Here is an 8922-nt window from a genome sequence, read left to right as displayed (position 1 = left end):
AGGAAGGGAGAGGAGCGCTGCAGAAACGATGACCGAATTCGCTACTATTTGCCTCCTTGTTTAGCCTCTACAAAAGGCAAATTGGGCGGCTCACAATGTAGATTTTTTTTATTTAAAAAAAAAAGGAAAGCCTAAATTGGAGTAGGGCACCTATTATTCAAAAACTACACCACCGAAAATAAGATTTTATTTTCTTTCGAAAATTTTCACAGTTCAATGTATATGAAAAATATTTTCACCAAATTTATAAATTTTCAGGTCATATCAAAAAAAATTTTTTGTTTGAAATTTATCTAAATATTGCTAATTTGTTTAAAGAAAGAGAAGTAAACTAAGACGAAGTTATATTTCCTTATGTTAGTCAGTAAAAAAGTTAGAAGGATGCTTTCCCTTTAAAAAGTAAGGGGCTAATGGTTTGTTTGAATGAAAAATATTGTTCTTCTTTCTATTTTTTGGCTCACATTAAATGAAAGTAAATTTAAACGTATATAAAAGAATTATTGTTAAAATTGTTGTTTTAAAACCATATTGGAAGTGAGAATCCAAGAAAGAGCTAGTAACAAAGTTAAATCCCTTCTAATTATGTCCTTATATGGATTTAAACATTTTCCTTTGATTGAAAGCTCTCTAAATGTGTCATGTTTTATAACTAGACTAAATCATTATTGGTAATAATAATAATTTGATATAATTAAATTTCCTAAATAGAGAATGAAGAAAAAGTAATTTCATTCTTTGTTTGGGAAAGGATGCTCCCGAGTAATGAGTTTGATCAAATTATTTTTTTATAAAATCCATATAGAATTTAAATTAGGTTTGATTTATGTTTATGTTATATATGGAGCGATTAAAGGGGAATATTTTTTTGATGTGATATTGTAGAAGTAAAAGTAACTATAAGAATGTTTAATTTCATGAGATAGATTCAAATAATAAATTTTGAGTAGGAAACTAACCTTGTAATTGTTTGCAATTACTGGAGACTATCTTTTAACTACTCTGATACACCCAACTTTATAAGAGGCAATACAATTTGTCAATAAAAAAAAATTTTCCTCTTCTTATTATATAAAAAAATCTTCATTAAGAGTGAGCCATCTATTAGAAATCAAACCAATCAATACTGTTTAAATCAAAACTAAACAAATTAATTTTTTTTTTACCTAACCGAAGTAATCAAACTTTCATACAAAATCAAATAAACTGAACCGATAAAATATCAATTAAATAGGTAGATAATTGAAATGATTGAACTTTCGATTAAATTGGTACTTAGAAAGAAAGGAAGTCACAAATTACATAATTAAGGATTTAAAATTTTCAATTCAAATTCGGACATAGCCGAATTCAATTTAATCGGTTTAACTGAATTTAGATTTTTAAAATCGAGACTGAATCAATTTAACTGAAATAATCGATACATATAAAAAAATTGAATTTTCGAATTAACCGAATTAAACTTTTAATATTGATCAATTTGATCGGTTAATTCGATTTAACCGATCTTTTACTCGCCCCTACTCCTTTTCCTTGAATCCCGTTGTTGTGGAGCTCAAGCGTTCCGTGGAATTGCATGAACTATTGGATTTACTTGAAGGTGATGAGTTTTTGAAATTTTTTAAAGGTTCATTTTCCTCAATTATTTTGAATTATAATCTCTATTTGTTCGTTCAAGCAACAGTTCGACGGTTGGAGAGTTAATTATTTCCTTCAAATGTCCATGGTGCATGTTCTTTTTGTATCGTGACTATGCTTCACACATATGAAGCCTGATGAATTATACAGAGCTGACTTATCAACGCTGCATAGTTCGCATCATCGCTTTCAGTGCTACGTACGTTGATTGTGTTTTGTGTTTGCTTCTTTGCCTTTGATACTTACAAATTGGTTAATATGAGCAAAAGTTTAATCAAATTGAATTAATCGATGATTGAAGTTAAAAGTTCAATTCGATTAATTATTTCGATCAAATTAATTCAACCTCAATTTTATAAAAATCAGAATTTGTTTAATCAGTTTACTGCATTCAGTTTTTTAAAATTGAAATTGAATTGATTTAACTGAAATAATTAATATTTTAATAAAAAATTAAATTCTGAATTATGTTGTATAGAATAATAATTATTTTGAAAATTAAAAAAATTATAAAAAAATAAATATGAGAAATCAAAAAAATTGAAGAGAAGTCACGACAGTTTCGTTTCTAAACTTTTTATCTAAAAAAAATTATTCAATAATTTAAAATTAATTGAAAATAGCTATATATATATATATAGATAGTAAATTAAACTTTAATTTAAAAAAAGTAAAAAATATCCTAAATTTTTAAAAATAAAAATTTATTATAAATAATACTAAGAATATATCCGTAGCTTCTCAAAAGATATTAAACAATATTTGATAGATCCGAAAGTATGTTGATATGGGTTCTATCTATATCGAATGAAGTTCTCTGGAAGAGCTTTGATTAAAAATTGATCGTGTCTCGTTTAGATATTTGAATTAAAAGTTATGGTCAATTAAAGTTCGACTTCTCATGCATCATCCTTGCATAAACTTTTAACTTCGATTGGTTCAATCGTGAATTTGATTTTATTGATTTTTTACTCACCACTATTCCTTTTCCTCGAAACGAGTTGTGACGGAGCTCAACTATCTCATGGTAACTGTAAGAACTACTTGATTGACTTGAGAACTGAGATTTCAGTTGATCGAGTGTCAATTTGAATTAAAAAAATAAATAAATGTTCTTTTTCTTCACTTATTTTGGATTATAATCTCTATTTGTGAGTTTAAGTTGCAGTTTGATTGGTCTCCAGTTGAGGAGTTGAATTATTTCCTTTGGCACCTGTTCTTTTCGTCATCATTGCATTCCCATGTACCGTGGGAGTTATAGCATTGGCTATGCTCCGTGTACATATAGGCATCTAATAAATTATACGGAGCCGACTTATCAATGCTACTTAGTTCACATCATCTTTATGTTCCAGTATGTTGATTTTATGGTCTACTTCTTACTGCATCTATTGTTGTTTGTGTTTGCTTATCTGCCTATTATTTACAAATGGATTCAAACGTCGATCAAACTAATTAATTAATCGACCGAACAGATCGAAATTAAAAATTTAATTCGGTTAATTTGAAAATTTATTTTTTCTTAAAATATTGATTATTTTGATAAATCGGTTTGGTCTCAATTTTAAAAATTCAAATTCGATTAAATCAATCAAATCAAATTTGAAAATTTAAAATCGAGACCGAATCTATTTGATCAAAATAATCGATATTATAAAAAAATCAGAATTAATTGAATTGAACTTTTAATTTGATTGAATCGATCAATTAATTTGATTTCATTGATCTTTGCCCACTCCTACTTTCCTTTTTCCTTGAATCAGGTTATTACGGGGCTCAAGTGTCCCATGGAAACTACAAAAATTGCTAGATTTACTTGAGAACTTAGATTAATGGTGAATGTGAGTTTTTTTTAAAAAAAAATTGAATGTTCTTTTCCCCACTACCTATTTTGGATTATAAGTTCTATATATTTGTGTTCAAGCGTTCGATTGGTCTCCTGGTGGGAAGTTAAATTATTTCCGAAAGTTTCATAGCGGCTGTTATTTTTGTCATTGTCGTATTCCCATACACGATGGGAACTATAACTAACATTGGCTATGCTTCACGTATAAAGATACCTGATGAATTATACTGAACCGACTTATTAGAGCTATATAATTCACATCATCTTTATGGTTTCGGTATATTGATTTTCTAGGCTGCTTCCAACTGTTGTTGTTTATGTATGTTTATTTGCCTTTGATGCCAACTATTTACAAATTGTTTAATGTAAGCAAAAGGTCAGTCAGTCAAACTGAATTAATCGTCCGAACCGATCAAATCAAAGTTAAAAGTTCAATTCGGTTAATTCAAAATTTCTATTTTTTTCTTAAAATATCTGTTATTTCGATCAAATTAGTTCAGTCTCAATTTTTAAAATTGAAATTCTATTTAATCGGTTTAATCGAATTCGGATTTTTAAAACTGAGTTTGAATCATTTAACAGAAATAATCGATATTTTATGAAAAAAATTAAAATTTTAAATTAATCGAACTTAACTTTTTAACTTCGATCACTTCAATCATTTAATTCAGTTTCATCAACCTATGCCGAATCCGGTTGTTGTGGGGCTCAAACATCCCATTAAAACTAAAGGACGGCTGGATTTACTTGAAAACTTGGATTTCTGTTGATCGAGCATGAATGTGAGTTTTTTGAATTTCATTGAATGTTTCAATTGATCTCTAGTTGGCGAGTTGAATTATTTCCTTTAAAATTCTAGAGCGCTTGTTCTTTTTGTTATCGTCACATATTCATGTACGATGGAAGCTATAGCATTGACAATGCTTCACATATATAAGCACTTGATAAATTATACGGATCGGAGTCGACTACATAGTTCGCATCATCTTTATGGTTTCGGTATATTGATATTCTGGTCTTCATCTATTTATGTTTGTATTTACTTATTTATCTTTAATAGTTAAAAATTGATTAATATGAAGTTAGTCAAACTAAATTAATTGATCCAACGGATCAAAGTTAAAAATTTGATTCAGTTAATTTTGAATTTCAAATTTTTTTAAAATATCAATTATTTTCGTCAAATCAATTTGGTGTCAATTTTAAAAATCAAAATTCGATTTAGGTGAATTCAAATTTTTAAAATCAAGATTGAACGGGTTTGATCAAAATAATCAATATTTAAAAAAAAAAAATTCAAATTAATTGAATTAAACTTTTAATTTCGATCCGTTAATTTAATTTAACCGGCCTTTTGTTCACCGCGCGCTATTCCTCCCTTTCTATTAAATCTATTGTTAAAATTAATTTTTCAGCCTGTTTATCAGAAACTATTCAATTAATTTTACAATCCATTTATTTTAAATTTTTTGATATGAAATTATTACACTTTTAACTCAAATAAAGTTATTAAAGAATTTTATTTAACTTTCTTAATTAATCTTAATATTAAATTTATAAAAATTATTTAATTTGTATGATATATTTAATAATAAATTTATCAATAATATAATTTATTTAATAATAAAATTATATATAGTAAAAATTATTACTGAACATATAAAAATAATTTAAAATTAAAAGATATAATTTGTTTGATATATATATATATATATATATATATATATATATATATATATATATATATATATATTTGATTCGGTCGGTTTCGACCGTTGGATGCGGTTCTGATAATTATTTCAAATACAGTTAAAATGATTAAATTGAATTCTGTTTTTTTAAACTGAGATCAAACCGATTTATCAAAACAATCAATATTTTAATAAATAATTAAAATTTTGAATTAACATAATCAAACTTTTAATTTCGATCCATTAATTTAATATAATTAACCGATTTTTTTGTTCACTACAACTCCTCCCTTTCCTCAAATCTAAGTTGTTGCAGGGTTCAAGCATCCAATGGAAACGGCTAAATTGATAAAATTTAGTTCAAATATAAGTCGGTTTCTAAATTAGAGATTAAAATAAAAATCGATTATTAATTAAGCGATTGAATTAAATATCTATCGATCGGTAATTAACAATCCAATTATTTTGAATCGTTATTTAACAGTTGAATTATATTTGATGTCTAAGTAACGATCTAACTTTTAATTTAGTTACTAATTTAGAGATTAAATTATTTTCGATTGCTAAATCTATGATTAATTTTTAATTCATTTTCTAATTTAAAGATTGAAAAAATTTAATCATTAAATAACAATCGATAAAGTTTCGATCACTAATCAGAGATTGAAATAGAATTTGATCGTTAAATATAACATAACAACTGATAAAATTTTAATCACTAATTAAAAATCAAAATTAGAGATTAGTCGTTAATTATTGATCAAATTTTTTTATCAGCTAAATTGATCTTAAGGTTTGATTAAAAGAATTTCATGCTCAAACTTTAATAGCGAAGATGATTTGCAAGCAGTGAACAAGGCTTTGATGATGCTTTTACAGTTTGAACCAAAGCTAAGGCAGATTATAGGTCACCACCGGAAGAAAGTCAAATTATAAAAAATCATAAATTAATAATTAATAATTTAAACTTCAATCTTAAGATTTGCTCCCCAGTGACCTATATAAATTCCAATGAGAGTGTTTTTCAAAAGCAGAGTGTAAAACAATAATCCAAAGGCAATAATTATAAAGATTATTGTACAGTCGTCAGAACAGTCTCAAACTCTTCTTCTAATGATGATCGACAACTGAACCATAGGAACAAAATTTATTATAATGTATTTATAAAAATTTAGATATAAACTAAAATCAACATATATAAATAATTAATTTAGGATTCATGCATATCACGTCAACTAATCGCCTGCAGGAAGGTTCGAAACTCCAAGGATAATTGGGCTAGCAGGGAGGTTCGGAGCTCCAGAGACATTCACAGCAACTGAGCCAGGCAGATTCACACCAACCGAGTTAGGGAAATTAAGACCATCTCCAATTCATATCATTAAATTTGATATCATTTTCATACTAAAATAGTATAATTTAAACATCAAATACTATTTCAACTCTAATCCACTCACACCATTCCATACTAAAAAATATATTCCTTAAAATATTTTATTTATTCTTATTCATTTATTCATAATTTAATTATCGACCTACATTTTAATTTAATAATTAATTTATGATAATTATTATATTTAAAATTAATATTTCATTTATATTTAATAAGTTAATTTTTCATATTTATAATTATTATAAATTTTATTTTTAATATTTATTATATAATTATTCGGACATAAATATATTTTAAAAATATTATAAAATCACACGGATAAAATATATTATTAATATAAAACAGACAATGACACTTAATTAAAAATATAATATTATGAGAATTTAACATTCAAAATTACTATACTATTTTCATATATGATCAATTAATGCATTTCGCGGAGCAATATAAACTTCTTTGTCTTTGATTTGTTTGTATCGAGCTAAAAAATCTTCAAATCGATCGAGTACGATCATCTACTGCTGGCTCAACATCTGGAGTTGACACCTTGAAGTGTTCCACGATTAGTGCATTTAAATCACGTTCATCTTTAATTATCATATTATGCATAACAATACATGATGTCATTATATCATGTAAAATATTTTTCTGCTAAAAACGTGAAGATCTTGTAATAATTGCAAAGCGTGATTGGAGCACGCCAAATGCTTGCTCAACATCCTTTCTACATGCTTCTTGTTTCATTGCAAATAATTTATTCTTTCTACCTCATGGATCATGAATCATTTGAACCAGTGTTGATCATTTGGGATATATACCATCAACTAAATAATAATCCATATTATACTCTTTTCCTTGAATGACGTAATGAGTAGGAATAGTAATACCTTCAGCAAGATTAATAAAAAGATGAGAAGACTCAAGCACATTAATATCATTGTTCGATCTAGGAAATCCAAAAATACATATGTCAAATCCATAGATCATAATTAACTACAGCTTCCAGAATAATTGTTGGTTTTCCATTACGATCAGAATATTATCCTGCCCATGCTGTTGGACAATTTTTTCACCTCTAATGCATACAATCTAGGCTGCCTAACATACCTGGGAAACCACATTGCTCACCAATCTGGAGTAGCCTAGCAACATCCTGAGCATTTGGAGATCGTAAGTACTACCCTCCAAAAACTTCAACAACAGCACAATAAAATCGTTTCACACTTTCAATAGCAGTCGATTCTCCTATTTTAATGTACTTATTAGTAGCATCTGCTGGTAGACCATACACCAATATCCGAAATGTAATTGTTACTTTTTGTAAGCCGGATAAACCAAGTCTTCCAATCCCATCTTTTTTTGTATAAACTAGTTTATCATGATTACTAACAACATCATAGATACGCATAAATAAATTCCGCCGCATTCAGAATCTTCTTCGAAACATTGCATCATTATAGAAGGCATTTTTGGCAAAATAATCATTGAATAGATTACAATCAGCAGCTTCCCGATTACAATTGATCACGTTGTGACCAGGAATTGAGCCTCGATGCATGCGTTGGCTATTTTCTTCGTTGAGATAATTCAAGATAATTTGACTATTGGTAGAAATCACCTGAGAGATCAGTTGTTGCGTTGCGCCAAACATTTCCGCATGGTTATCATCATCAGAGCTTGAAGATGATAAATTTGATAAACCTTCATTGGTGGTATCCATTTTTAGAGATAATTAAATGAATGAGGTATATGCTGCTTATGAGGTATATATTTATAATGTAAGTTATATCTTCACTTTTTTTTCATATATGATGTGACCTAACAATGAATACATTTGCACAAAAATTATACAGATGATATGATACAAATGACAACATCGGGACAAATTTGGCAGGCGATGTGACCTGGTACTGAACACACATACTGTTGAAGATCGTGAGATGGCTAGAGGGGGGGGGGGGTGAATAGCCCTTTTATCGCGAATCGAACGTTTTTCTCCTACAAAAAGTTAGTACGCAGCGGAAACAAGAGAAAAACAACTAATAAAAACAAACACAATGTAAACTCAAGGATATACGAGGTTCGGGGATAACTTGCCCCTACTCCTCGGCGTGTCCGTGAGGTGGACGAACCCTTGATCTTCGGTAGATCACACCCCGGCAAAAACCGGCTAAATAATACCTCCTTCTCGGTGGAGTAACCTCTCCACACAATCAATCTCAAGAATAAACGTTAAGTGCAAAGATTATAAGAAGGAGAGTGTTGAGGCTAATATCACAAAGAACTTACAGCACAGAGCCTCAACACACAACCAAGCAGAAGCTTCCCGAGAGCGCACCAAGCACAACCTCAGGAGA

The 8922-nt window shown here is 28.3% G+C and overlaps 1 pseudogene; it reads right to left on the bottom strand.

Moving 5' to 3' along the window:
- Window positions 1-6975: 6975 nt before the first annotated feature.
- On the bottom strand, window positions 6976-8285 carry LOC141829933 (uncharacterized; annotated as a pseudogene).
- Window positions 8286-8922: the final 637 nt, after the last annotated feature.

Source organism: Curcuma longa, chromosome 5 (genome assembly GCF_044706935.1).
Source record: "Curcuma longa cultivar G26 ecotype Majalengka, Jawa Barat chromosome 5, ITB_CL_G26_1.1, whole genome shotgun sequence".
NCBI classification, from domain to species: Eukaryota; Viridiplantae; Streptophyta; class Magnoliopsida; order Zingiberales; family Zingiberaceae; genus Curcuma; species Curcuma longa.
This window is presented reverse-complemented; position numbering and strand designations above follow the sequence as displayed.